Here is a 14,845-nt window from a genome sequence, read left to right on the forward strand (position 1 = left end):
TACTCAACCCTCATTAGGCCAGTCATTGAATATAATGCACCATTGGCATGTATCTGTCCAGACACATGCAACAACTAGAATGACCACAAAGATACCTTACTACAAGTACACAAGGCCTAAACAACATGTTCTACATGGACCAACTCAAAGCCCTGTCGCTATATTCTGTATCCTATAGGATACTAAAAGGTGACCTGTGTCTGGCATACAAGACCTCCTCCTTTACTGATGGATTTACTACACATCAGCAAATAAAATGGCATAAAAATGCTCATTCTAGGGATCTAAACCTCTTCTGCAATATCAACAGCATGGTTAGGAGTGACAGGTATATCTTGCAGAGGATACTGCAGCTTTGGAACAGACTCCCTATCCACATAAAATAAAATTCATCTCTGTCTATTTTCAATTGCAACTTATATCTATGGTTGGGAAAGAGAAAATTTATTCCATGAATGTGCCCTGTACTACTAATGGTCAGAGGCAGCTCCTAAATATGTTACCCCATGCATAGGCCCTTCAAATTATCTAGGCTATGAATGCAGCTATTCTCATTAGGGGTAATATATAATTATCAACCATGGGATGGGAAAGGCCAAGCTCTAACCAAATGGGATAGATTATTTTGGCAGAAAAAGGGAAATTGTCTAGGCTTAAAATGGCCTACAAAGGCAGCTACCCTAGTACTTACCTAGGAACTTATAGGAATATGAATTATAAGCAATGGTCACAACTAGCTAATCAGCATTAACAGGAATAGTGACCTATCTCTCTCTCTAATTATCTAAACTAACTTAAAACTAACACAAGTCCAACTGACCAGAGTTTGACTACTGACTCAGTTGAAGGAGGAGCCAAAATGGGGTGGGGAATGGGAAGAAGCAGCTTTTTGCAAGCTCACCAACTCCAGGAAGGCAGGGGGCATTTCTGCCCACAATCAATCACATCTACATTGACACATACTGATGCACCACTCACCGAGCTGAGTAAGGAGAGGGTTATGGTGAGTTGCTCATCGGGGGCCAGGATTCGCTGCATCTCACATGCACTCAAGTCCTTACAACACAAGAATAAATGTAACACAGTCATAGCACACACAGGACCAAATTACCTGAGACATGTTTCTTTGAACTCTGTGAAAAGAGACATGATGGAGCTCTCAGACTATGTGTCTGAGGCAAGTGTGAATGTAGTACTGGGCAGCATTTTGCCTTCACCAAGAATAATTCCACAATGCAAACAAAGGTTTATGGACATGTTTCTGGTGTCACTCAAAGGGGCTAAATATGCATCTGCCTGGGAGAAAATGGGAGACGGTCCTGACTGCTTTGTCAGGGATGGCCTGCACCTATCCCCCACCCAAGCCTTTTGCATACTGGCAAAAAAAAATTGAGTAAATAAAACACTACTGGGGTGGCAATGTCAGTCTTTTAAAACACAACAGAATTTGGACAGCATAAATGTACTGTTGCACACTGCTAGAAGCCTCAACAAAAAACTCCACTCCCTACAGGCACTCTCTACTCTGGAATCCAGTGATATATGCATTGTCATGGAAATTGTTTTAAGACCACTGGGTGCACTCAATCCGTGCAAGGTTTCAACACCGACCATGCACCCCCTCCAGCTTCATGACACAGGATAATGACCTGGAGCTCCTTCATGTCCTACTTACCATTAACAAAACCTCTTATTACATCATAGCTAACTATAGGACCTCCCTCTCTAACTCCTTGACCCATACTTCCTACCTGACTAGTATGGAGTTCCTAAGCATATTGCCAAACACCACTCTCCTAGGAAACTTCAACTATCCCTCCATCAAATGGAAGACTAACACAGCCCCAACATGTAAGCCCTGAGATTTGTGAACTTCATACATACAAACTCACTGGACCAATTAGTCTACATCCCAACTAGGCATGATAAAATCCTGCACTTAGTATCTCACCAATTTGTAACAGCTCTGTTCTTCACCTGTTGTAACTGTCCCCTTCTGAAGGAAATACAATGTCACATTTAAAAATAAATCCCTATGTCTGAACCCTAATATAAACAGCAAAAGAAAAAAACTCACTATATGTAAAAAAAAAAAAAAAAAAAACAAATTAACAATCTTGCTAAACTTAACAAGGAACACTGATCAAATAAATCAAAGCTGGGTATGAGACTAAAATAGCCACTCAGGCTAAAGACATCCAAAAAATCTTCTTTAATTTTGTCAGAAACAATGCTCATCACAGTGCACAGAAACAATGCTCAGCACAATGCACAGCAAACAACAAATGATATTACATACAAAGACAGTCTACTAGCAAATAAATTTAGATTTAACTTCACCCACCCCACATTCCCAGATCATATATCAGCATCTCCTCCCAAATCTCCCAAGAACAGGTCCTCAAAGCACTGACTAAGGCCAAGAATACTGCTTCTATGGGGCTAGATAACATACCAGACTGCTTAATGGCCAGCTTGCAAAAGGACCTGTCAAACCTCCTGCAGAGACTATGCAGCATCAGCCTCCAAACAGATTTTGTGCTGGAAAAAATGAGGACAGCAGCAGCACAAAGGTAGGGCATAAATGGACCCAGGTAATTACAGATCCATAAGTCTGACAAGCTTCATCTATAAGGCTATGGAAAGAATCATTATGGAATTAATAAGGGCATAGACAACCTAAAAGTATTTGATCCTAGAGAGTTTGGCTTTGTCAAGAGCAGATCCTGCCTACTTAGCTTGGTCTACTTCTTTGAGAGGATTAGTGAAATGAAGCAATGGATGACAGAAGATCAGTACACACTACATATCTAGACACTACACGCATTGTACACCATTCAGCACTCAGGTACAGGTGATAAACTCACCCATCTAAATGTAAATTCCTATATAACTCACTGGATAGCAAACTGTCTCACTAAAAGAACCCAAGAAATTGCTGTGGATGGTTCTACCTCTTCTAAAAGACCTGTCACTAGTGGTGTACACCAGGGTTCAGTCCAATGGCCGCTCCTGTTTGGTATTTACCTCTTTGAAGTCAACGCTAATGTTAAGGCATATGGCTGACCGAGTCTTCACATGATTATAAACTTGGTGTCATCATAAACTCTCTAGAAGATACCAAGATCCTATAAGAGGACCTTTTCCAAACAAAAAAATAATGATAAAACTGTGGTCTACAACTAAATGTCAAAAAATGTTTAATAGCACCCTGAAAATTAATCCACTACTTAGGGACTTGGGAACTGATGTAGACAATGAATTATCCTTTGATCAACATGTATCCACTTTTGTAAGAAAGTCCTTTACTGCACAGCATGTTAGTAAGGGTATGGCATCCAGTTCTAGAGACGTGATCATTCCACTGCATTCAGAACTTATTAGGCTGATCATTGAGTATAATGACCCTTCAGTATATACATTTCCAAACACAAGAGACAACTTGAATAACCCGAGAGCTTTCTCACCAAGAAAATCAAGGGCCTAAATCATAAAAGCTACACGGATTGTCTCAAAGACCTAGCTATCCTTTTTCTCGGTATCTTACTGGATACTGAGGGGTGATTTCTGCCTCACCTACATAGCCTCAAACAGTCCTATTCTTTCAGACATACTGCACATCCTTAAGTCCAATGGTGGCATAAACAACTGCTCAAAAGATCTTAATCTCTTGTCCAACATAAATGGAACATGTTGGAGGAAAAGATAATTACCAGGGAGAACCCCACTTCTCTGAAATTGTCTTCATCTCCACATACAGCACACTAGTCTCTTACTCTATTCAAGCTTAATCTGGACAAATGGAATGGAAACTGCAAATCTACCTCCAGTTTAACAATTTCGCCCCTTATGATAGGGGTAAAATGCAAATGTTGGGGCTCTGGGCTATTCATACCTAAAATACAAGGGCTCTAAGTTACTCATACATATAACAGAATGGCTATAATCTTCCTGGGAATGCATGGCTAGGCTTCAAAACATCCTCACCAGATTAATAGATTATTAAATACCTGTAAGTCTAATGTTACTGCTGCAATTAGAAATTACTTGCATTCCAAGTTCTTGTAAATTTTCTAAACAAATTACCATATCATCTGTTGTTTAGATGTTCCATGGAAACGTTATGTACATCTAGTTTTGGTGCAAGTTGGAGGGGGCAACTTAGACAACAAGCAGGCAGGCTAGGGCTCAGGTGAGGATAGGCATGCAGAACTGAGGAAAGGCAGGAAGAGTTGAAAAGGAAGGGAGACAAAGGTGTATGTTAGAAGGTGATGAAAAGGATTACAGGGGAGGACAGAAGTATAAAGGGTGTTGAAAGTGAGGGAGGTTAAGGGAAAATGGGTAGGGGCCATAAACTAGATTTTTTTTTATTTAGAGGCAGAGCTACGTTGAGTATTTAGATTTAAGAGTTATGCTATTATGTTATGCTTGAGACAAACAGGAGGACCCCTTTGACTTTTTTTTTTTGTTGTTTTGATCTGAATTTAATGAATAGCTAGGATTCATTTAGTTGTGAAGTGCAGAATGCTATATTCAAGGGGAAGAATGGAGATAAAAATGCTTAGTACAGTGAAGCTTAGTTTTGGGTGTTTGTAGAAAAGGAATTCAGGAGTTAGGAGATGTTGGAGTGTATTCGCAGGATTTGCTGGGTTACCTGCAGGGTGCTTGTAATCAAGGTCCCCTCCGGGATACGTTTTTCAGGGATTTATCCATTAAAGCTTAGGATATCTATGGATTGTGTTCTAGTCCCATTGTTATTCATGATATGCATGCTTCTACCCAGGTAGGAAATGTAAAGCACGGGGATTGTCATTGCTGTTATGCAAATTATTTTAAAATTACAACTCTCCCTATTTTTTAGAATTGAAGGTCTGATTTTACCAGCTTGGGATACTTTGTGGATTCCATCCTTTTCCACCTTTGACCTAATGAACTGTATAGTAGTTGATTTAAGTACAACCCACTACAGAAACATATTGTACTAATGCATGTCACTGTCCACTCATTACAAGGCCTTTTTCCTTTTCATTTTATGGAGGAAGGGAGGAGTGGTGGGATTGACGGAGTTTGTGACAAGGCTGAAAAATCTTACAATGTACCTGACATAGGCTCATAGGAGATTACTAGGCTATCGACCCAGAGGTCATTTTAAGCCTAGCCATTTCAACACAATGTAATACCGTAGAGGTACTAATCAATACCCAAGATTGCATTTAGTGATGTCTAACGTTATCCCTGGTAAGAATTTACTGTGCCCCAGCCACTCATCCAAGTTCCTCATAAACAGTGTCATAGAGTTGCTCTGTTTCACATGAATTGGTAGCCTGTTCCAAAGACGTGGCATTCATTTGGAGATAAATCTGTCCCTCCAGTATGACAAATTTAAGTTGCAGACCATATTTAAGTCCCTGGAACAGGTAGCCCTGGACCCATTTGATTTATGGATATGTAGAAACTTCATGAGGTTTGGGTCTTGTGTTGCTCTGCAGGTCAGACATAAGCCTCCCCTAAGAAGTCTATAAGATATGGAATACAGTGACAGGGATTTTAGTAGGTCTGTGTAAGGCACATGCTGGAGGCCCTTGATCTTCTTTGTTAGAAATCTCTGAGGTCTCTCTAATTGCTGTAAATGCTTAGTATGGTACATACTGAATGGGGCATTATACTCAATTATGGGCAGGATAAATGCTGAGTATAGAGGGATTATAACTTCTTTTGCTCTCGAGGTGATGGCTTTACTAATCAAGTCAGCAACTTTTATAGCTTTCCTTACAATGGTAGATATGCGGTGGTCGAAGTTACGGATGCAGTCAATCTGTGATCCCAGTTCCCTTACCACTTCATAGGTACTTACCCTATTATTGATTTGACAGTGTGAAGGGATATTGTTTGTGCTGAAGGGAATGATGATGCATTTCTTTGCATTCAGTTTGAGACCGTGACTAATACAGCAGTCGTCAGTCTGTGTGAGACCATCCTGGAGTATACTGACAACATTTGGGGAGTCAATGACTGCACCTAGTTTGCATTCGTCTGCAAACTTGGTCAGCCACAATCCTTTAGTTTTGACCTGAAAGTCTGAGAAGTATATATCAAACAGTAGGGGGCCTAGCACTGATCCCTGTGGCACTCTGCTGGTAACAGGTCTGCTGGTTGATGTGGAGTCACTCACTTTGATATTGTGCGTCTGGTTTGTGAGCCATTTGGCAACCCATCTTACAATGAACATACAGAGATATCCAAATGGGCCACCACGTAACTGTCAAAATTTCCTTTTAATAAAATTGTTTTTATAAACCAATGTGCACAACAGTAGCCTTCGTCAGATCCCCAGGGGAAGGCAATATGCTGAAAGCGCTTATCCGTTTTTCCTTCTTTTTGAAGTTTTAGATGAAGATTTTGTTGTGCACCTTTGTTTTTAAAAACAATTATATTAAAAGGAAATTTTAGCAGTTATGTGGTGATCCGTTTGGATATCTCTGTATGTTTGTTTTTTTTTTCCAAGAGGACATTTAGTGGTACACACTCTTTTTATTTCCCCATCTTACAATGAAGGGGTTTACATTCAGTTTGCTAAGTTTATCGGTAATTCCTAAATGTGGGACTGTACTGAAAGCGTTTACCAAGTCAAGGTATGCAGTTTGCACAGATCTGCTCTCATCAATGGCCTTGGTCACACTTTCAAAAAATCCACCAGATTTAACAGGCAGGATCTGCCCTTCATGAAGCCGAACTGGGTGGGATTCAGGGTTTGGAGGTCACCTATGTCTATATTTATGAGGTTTATAATAATACGTTCCATGGCCTTACAGATGAGGCCGATCAGACTTATGGGTCTGTAATTCCCCGGGTTTGCTGCTAGGCCACATTTGTGGAGAGGAATAATTGTAGCCATTCTTCATTCCACAGGAACAAAGCATGTGGTTAGGCTATAATTGAAAAGGGTACTAAGTGGTGATGCTGGCTCATGTTTTAGCCTGTTTAGAAGACACCCTGGGATGTCATCTGGTCCCATACAGGCCATGTTCTTTGCCTTGGATAGGGCTTTGAGGACCTGCTCTTCAGATATCAGCTCCCCTGCCCTGCCCCCTATTCCCTCTAGCCCCCACTACCTCTACATTTATAGTAATCACAGCCACACCCACAGCTCACCCTCACATCACCTCCATCAATCACAGCTCCTCAAGTCAAATCACATTATACCACACCAACCTGCTCCACACAAAATACTCCCAATCACTCTCATTCCCACTAGGCATTTTTTAAATCACCCACACTACTTAGCCATCCACATATAGTGCAACCCCATAATTCCTATTCAGACACCCACCTAGAACCAACTTAAACTTTATAACCATGACTATCACACAACTAAGTCTAGTCTGTCTTCTCATAATTCTTTATAACACCACAAGTTATCACTCTAGCAATATCCCTAAACTTAGTAGCACAACACTACATTATGCACTCTCATATACAAACACCACACACTATAATAATATCTGCCCACAACTGTTCAAGAACTACATAACGGACCAATTTCAGAACTACACACATATGCTCTCATTCCTACTCCAAAAAAACACAATACTTTCTCACACTCCTCACCAAACTACAACATCTGTATCACCATTTTAACACCAGGCTTACCATAAGTGGGGATATCCACCCCAACCCAGGCCCAAATCCATCCTGTCCAACACAAACTGCTCCAACACAAATGTCAGAACATAACAGCCCCACTATCTTCATCCCTGGGCAAATCAACAGCAGCAGCAAAACCAACCATCTTTTAATACTAAATATTAATATTAGAAGTATCAAACGTAACATACCCGAACTCCAGGCCACAACAGCACACTACTCCCCAAACATAGTTGCTTTAACAGAAAAGTACAGTTTTGTACCTACCATAAATGTAGATGTTCGAAGATCCACATTGCTGCAGTCATAACTTGTGGGTAGTCCGCTGTCCTCGGTCGGCCCGAATACCAAAGTATTAGGCTGGCGTCGGTCATGGGCGCTCAGATCTGACGTCAGTGCGTCATGGTATTAAAGCGCGTGACCGACGTCATATCCTCAGTCTTTTCTTGCCCCAGATGTCAGAAGGCCCTAAAAAGAAAGGCCACAGCCAAAAATAGAAAAAACCTCCAAAACCCATGTACAAACAACCTCCACCACCCAAACCATACAACCACTCCAAACTACAGAGGGGAAGGAGGGAGGGTAAATTGGACTGCAGCAATGTGGATCTTCGAACATCTACATTTATGGTAGGTACAAAACTGTACTATGTTGTTCATCTCACATTGCTGCAGTCATAACTTGTGGGTAGAATCCCAAAGCAAAGGTAAAGGGAGGCTGGCAAAATCATAAAGCATTGGGAGCTGCTAACATGCCCTGTAAAACTGCAGTGGCAAATCCAGCCCTAGATTTGGAATAAAGAGGGAGATGGTAATGTTTAGAAAAAGTGTGCACTGAACTCCAAGTAGCTGCCTCCAAAATATCTTTAGTAGCTACACCCCTTAAAAAAGCAGTAGAAGTGGCAGTAGCCCTAGTGGAATGAGGTCTGATTCCAGGCGGAATCTCCTTACCATGATGAGAATAACAAAAAGCAATACAATGGCCAATCCACTTAGAAATAGTTTGTTTTGAAACAGGTTTCCCCTGAGAGGCCAAAGCAAAAGAAACAAACAACTATTGAGACTGTCTGAACCTTTTAGTCCTGCTCAAATAATAACGCAACTGCCTGTGAATATCCAAAGTGTGCAAAATTTTCTCCCCTTTATTTTGGGGATCAGCATAAAAGTAGGCAAATGAATAGATTGGTTCAAGGCCACATTTGAAACCACTTTAGGCATAAAAGTAGGGTTAGTGCAGAGATACCCTATCCTTATGAAAAATCAGGAAGGGTTCAACTGCCATTAGAGCCTGTAATTCAGATACCCTTCTAGCAGACGTAATAGCCAACAAAAAAGCAGTCTTCCAAGACAAAAACTTTAACTCAGACGTAGCTGCAGGTTCAAAAGGAGGTAAAGTAAGCTTTTCCAACACAAAATTGAGATCCCAGGAAGGAGTAGGAGCTCTACGCGGGGGTCTTATGTTCTTTGCCCCTCTAAGGAATTGCTTAAACAAAGGATGAGAGAATAATGGTGGGTCACAGTCATAGTGAGCAGAAATGGCTGCAGCATGAACTTTTACAGAGGAGAAAGACAAACCCTTGTCTAATAATTCCGTAAGATATTGAAGAGAAACACTCAAATCAGGCCTGGAAACATCAAAGCTCTTTGCTTTGCTCCAAATAAAAAATCTCCTCCATTTATCTGCATAAACTTTCCTTGTACTAGGCCGTCTGGCCTCCAAAATAACATTCAAAACTTGTTGAGGAAGCTGCGACCCTCCAGGTTCTAGAACAGAATATGCCAGGCTGTTAGATGCAGGGACTGAATCCTGACATTGAAGAAATGATTGCCTGCCTGAGACAAAAGGTGTGGAATTGAAGGCAAAGGCCAAGGAGGCTCCCTTACTAAACTCCTCAGCAGAGGGTACCAGTGCTGTCGAGGCCAATCTGGAGCTATTAGAATCATGGAGGGCTTGTCTTGTCTGACCTTCAAGAGCACCTTGGGAAGGAGAGGCAGAGGAGGAAAGGCATAGACGTGAAGATTGCTCCAACTGAATGATAGAGCATCCACTTTCCAAGCTGTTGGATGAAACATCTTTGTGCAAAACTTTGGCAACTGGAAATTTAGTGGAGAAGCGAACAGATCTATGTCTGGAGTCCCCCATATCACTGTCAACTGTCGAAATACCTGAGGATCCAATTTCCACTCGTGGGGATCCACCATTTGTCTGCTCAAAACATCTGCTAAGGAGTTCTGTGCTCCTGGCAGAAACCTTGCCTGAAGAGTGAGGTGCAAACTGAGAGCAGTCTCCCACAAAACCATAGCTTGCCTGCAAAGAGGGTACGAATGGATTCCCCCTTGCTTGTTGATGTACCACATGACAGTTGTGTTGTCTGTTTGAATCAACACTTGTCCTGGGTGAAGTAGATCCTTGAAAGCCATCAATGCAAATTGGACTGCTAACATCTCCTTCAAGTTGATATGTAAATGTTGAAGTCTGGCAGGCCATGTGTCTTGAACCCACTTTCCATTGAGGTGAGCTCCCCAAGCCTTGTCCGAGGCATCTGTCGTTAAGATCTGACTCGCCTCTGGTCGGGTCACAGAGAGTCCCTTGTTTAGGTGACATTCCTGAGCCCACCACAAAAATTCCTTTTGAATGCAAGGTATTATTTGAATGACAGTGTCCAGATCGTGGCAGTGTTGCGTCCATACATTTTTGAGATACCATTGTAGCTTCCTCATATGCAGTTTGGCATTGGGAAGCACCAGAATACAAGATGCCATGAACCCCAAGGCTTGAAGGACTGTCCTTGCAGTCAGCCTGGACCGTAGAGACAATTGTTGGAAGTAAAGTGTAAGGTTTCTTTGTTTGTCCAGGGTCAAAAAGGCCATCTGGGAAGCTGTATTCAGTCTCACACCCAGAAAGCACATTTCCTGAGAGGGCACTAGACTGGACTTTGTTTCGTTCACAGAATACCCTAGGCACCTTAACACTGCCATAACATACTGTAGATGGTGAAGAAGCTTGTTTTTGTCTTGAGCAAGAATCAGGCAATCGTCCAAATAAGGATAAATTTGTATTCCTCTTAACTTTAAGAAGGCTATCACCGGAGCCAGAACCTTTGTGAACACCCTGGGTGCAGTAGATAAGCCAAAGGGCAATGCAGAGAACTGATAATGTAAAGTCCCAGCCAAACGCAGGTATCTCCTGCAACTGGGCCTGATAGGAACATGAAGATAAGCCTCTTTGAGATCCAGAGTTACCATCCAGTGATCTTTGCCCAACAGAGGCAGAAGTTGTTGCAACGTCAACATTTTGAATTTTGGAATGTCCAGGTATGTGTTGAGGATAGATAAATCCAAAATTGGCCTCCAAGTGTTTCCTTTCTTTGGTACAAGAAACAGGCGAGAATAAAATCCTAGGCCCACTTCTGACAGAGGGACCTGCTGTATAGCCCCCATTTGAAGGAGTAAAGAAATCTGTTTGTGAGCCTCTACCCTTTGCTGAGGAGGAACGTCTGGCATGCCCTTGAAAGGAGGCAATGTGTGGAAATAAAACTTGTAGCCTCGGTCTATAATGTCCAACACCCATTTGTCCTGGGTGACTAAAAGCCAATTTTGCTTGAAGAGTGCCACCTTTCCTCCCAAAGGTGCTGCCAGACAGGAGGGATCTGGCAGCTGAAGATGCAGGTCATTGGGCCTGTTTACGAAAGGTCTGGCCCCTGCCCTCACCTGTAGATTGTGCAGGGGAACTCCACGTTCTAGGCCTGAAAGAACTCTGAGCTCTGCCCCTACCACGCCTAGATCTGCCCCTAGACTGTAAATCAGAAGAAGGGTAAGCCCATCCCTTAGTAGGCCAATTCCTGCTAAACTTAGGAGGCTGCACCTGCAAAAAATCTTTAACAGTCTGCATAGACTTAGCCTTGTCTTCCATTTTCTTCAAGACAGACTCCACAGGAGAACCAAACAAAACTTCAGACTGTAAAGGAGCATCTAAAATTCTAGCTTTAACATGCTCTGACAAATTCTGATCCTTAAGCCAGGCATGCCTGCGAATAACTGATCCAGTGGCAGCCACCCTGGAAGAAGCCTGTAAAGCATCGAAACCACACTGCAAAGAATGCTTACCCACCTGATCAGAGGCATGAACCAAATCCTGTAATTCCTTACACTCTATGCCCTCTGCCAAAGCATCTACCTTAGATTTTAACTGAGTAAGGAGAAAATTCTGGCACTTCAACATATGAAACTGGCAATTCAAAGCCCTCATTGCTAGAGTGGAAGAGGTGTACACTTTCTTACCCCACCTATCCAAAGCTCTAGAATCTTTATCCATAGGAACTGGATTCTTTACAACAGAAGCCCTGACACCCTTAGGTCCCTGGCTAATAGTTTCTGGGTCAGCCCTTGGGCTCTTATACAGATATTTATGAGCCTCAGGCACTCTGTAATACCTATCTGGTTTAGCTGGCGCAGGAGGCAAAGAGTCTGGATTAAGGGAAGCCTCAGAGAAAACATCCTGAACAACATCCAAAACAGGAGGTATAGCTAAGGGCCGATGTTGTGGTAAAAACAAAAATTCCCTAAGCCTCTTTCGGGAATCCGAGAAATCCTGGCCTTCCCATTTAAAATGCTCCCTCATAGAATGCAGGGTTTCTGAAAAAGAAAAATCCGCTGGAGGAGAAGCAGAAGGACTGGAATCCTCTGCGTCTGAATCAGAATAAGGAGGAAAATCCTGAGTGTCTTCAGCCGAAGACTCTGAGTAATCTGAAGCCTGTTCCAAACATTCTACCTCTGGCTCCACCCTAGGCCTCTTATCTGGAGGGGGCATAGAACCCCTGATTAAGGAAATTAAATCTTCTGCCATTTTAAGCATGTGTTTTTTAGGCACAGAACCTGCAGAACTAGGACTGACACCTGAGGAAGGCAAACCAGGCCTGCCCTTAGAAGGTACCTTAGAGACAGAAGGAGAAGGCCTAACCCCCTTAGGCATAGAAGGAAGTACAGCAACCTGAGAGGCCCCCTCAGCCTGACCTGACTCCTGAGAGGCCACATCCTGCAAAATTAACGTCTCCCTCTGAGACTCAGCTGAAACCTCGGCTGGATCTACAGATTCCACCGTAGTTTCTAAAGAGCCGACGTCCGGAACGGACGACTCATCCTACTTGGACCTTAACGATTTTTCCTTGCGCTTCTTAGCGGTAGCGTGCGTCGGAGGATCCGACGGCATATTGTAATTACACCGCTTACCGAAGACAAGCCTAGCGCAATCTAACCTACGTTTAATGGTGCGCTTATTAAACCTAGCATAAAAGCGACACCCGACTACGCCGTGCTCAGGCCCCAAACAAGGAATACAGAGAGAGTGGTAATCCCTATGCGGTATCTGTTTCCCACAAGAAATACAATTATTCACTTTTTCTGACATCCGGAATTAACTGAGGCAAGAAAAAACAAAAATATTCCCCAACGGGGTACTTAGCCCAACTTGGTTTCGGTCTGAAACTCAGAATACGAAACTTTCAGAACGCCGAACGGCACTTGCAAACACTGCTTCTGCTTCGGACCATGCGGCAAAAAAGACTGAGGATATGACGTCGGTCACGCGCTTTAATACCATGACGCACTGACGTCAGATCTGAGGGCCCATGACCGACGCCAGCCTAATACTTTGGTATTCGGGCCGACCGAGGACAGCGGACTACCCACAAGTTATGACTGCAGCAATGTGAGATGAAGAACATCGTGGCTAAATAAAAACATAGCTAACTCAGAAGTTCTCCCTACTGACTACAATATCATTAGACAAGACAGACCACTTCATAAAGGGGGTGGAACTGCCTTAGTGTACAAGTCCAACTTAACTGTACGTCAATTACCAAACTCCTACCCCTCCCCCAAAAATTGGGACATACTTATCTCACAACTTCAACTTCACCCTAAAAAGGTCATCACCACAATTGTGATCTATATTCCACCTGGTAATACACCTGCTAGCCTTGAAGACTTCTTATCCTGGTGTTCTTTCACATACTCACAAGAAACCCTTGTTCTGGGGGATTTCAACCTAGATTGGTTCACCTGCATATCAGAACCACCAAGTAATCTAATAAATCTCCATGGCTACCAGCAGCTAGTCCAAAATTCCAACTAGATGCGATAAAAAATCTAAAAGGGAATCCATCCTTGACGGGGTCCTAACTAACAACCTCACATTGTACCCCCATGCAGGCAGTCTCCCAGACACCTTAAGTGACCACAACATAATATACTTTATATGTAGTAGAACAAGCATATGCAAAACCACTAACTATATATCCATTAGAAACACAAAAAAATTCTCACCTGAGGTCCTCAATACTTTCCTCTGTAACTGTGACTGGACCCCCCTAAAATCCCTCCCACTTGACCAGGCTGTAGCATATTTCAACAAAACATTTCTACAATACCTAGACTCTGTTGCTTCATTTCGTAAAATCAAGGTTAGAACCTCGACAAACCCCTGGCTCAGTAAAGAAACCAAACAAATCCTCAAGTCCAGAGACACTGCCTGACTTTTTATCAAAAAAACAAAGAAACACAAAGCCTAACTAAGTACCAAGAACTGCGCAACCGTGCAAAAAAATGCATTAGGCTGGACAAAAAATCCTACTACAGGACTTCACAAACTAAATACCAGCACAACCCCCCAAAATTTTGGAAAAATGTAAACCAGCTACTAAAACCCATCCAAAAGGCTACCCCCAGACCAACCACCCCTGACACTAAAGTTCCCATCGAAACACAATTCAACTCCCACTTTGTGAACTCAGTTCTATCCTTAGTATCACAGGACAGTTCCTTCCTCACTACCCCCCCCCCAACACAAATAACACTAATACAAGCTTTACCTTCAAAACAGTTTCCACCACTTCAATCAAAAGCATACTCTCCAAACTAAAAACCTCATCAACAGCAGCCGACCTACTCCCCAGCTGTTTCTTGAAACTCACATCAGATGCTATTGCTATCCCAATCTCCACTCTCATAAACAGATCAATTGTTGAAATCTATGTGCCCAAACTCTGGAAAATATCCTATGTTACACCCATACATAAAGGTGGGACCTCCACTGAACTTAATAACTACAGACCCATTGCTTTACTCTCCCCCGGCCAAAATCCTAGAAAAATGCATCCATACCCAGATGCTAGCATATCTCCTAGACAGCAACATCCTGTCAC

General features: G+C 42.5%; 1 protein-coding gene across 2 annotated transcripts in view; it reads right to left on the reverse strand.

Moving 5' to 3' along the window:
* SGK3 (serum/glucocorticoid regulated kinase family member 3) overlaps positions 1-14,845 on the reverse strand; it is a 3,149,190-nt gene that overhangs the window by 2,153,262 nt on the left and 981,083 nt on the right. The gene's annotated exons all lie outside the window — the stretch shown is intronic.

This window comes from Protopterus annectens, chromosome 3.part1, assembly GCF_019279795.1.
Source record: "Protopterus annectens isolate FY-2018-M chromosome 3.part1, PAN1.0, whole genome shotgun sequence".
Taxonomy (NCBI): Eukaryota; Metazoa; Chordata; order Ceratodontiformes; family Protopteridae; genus Protopterus; species Protopterus annectens.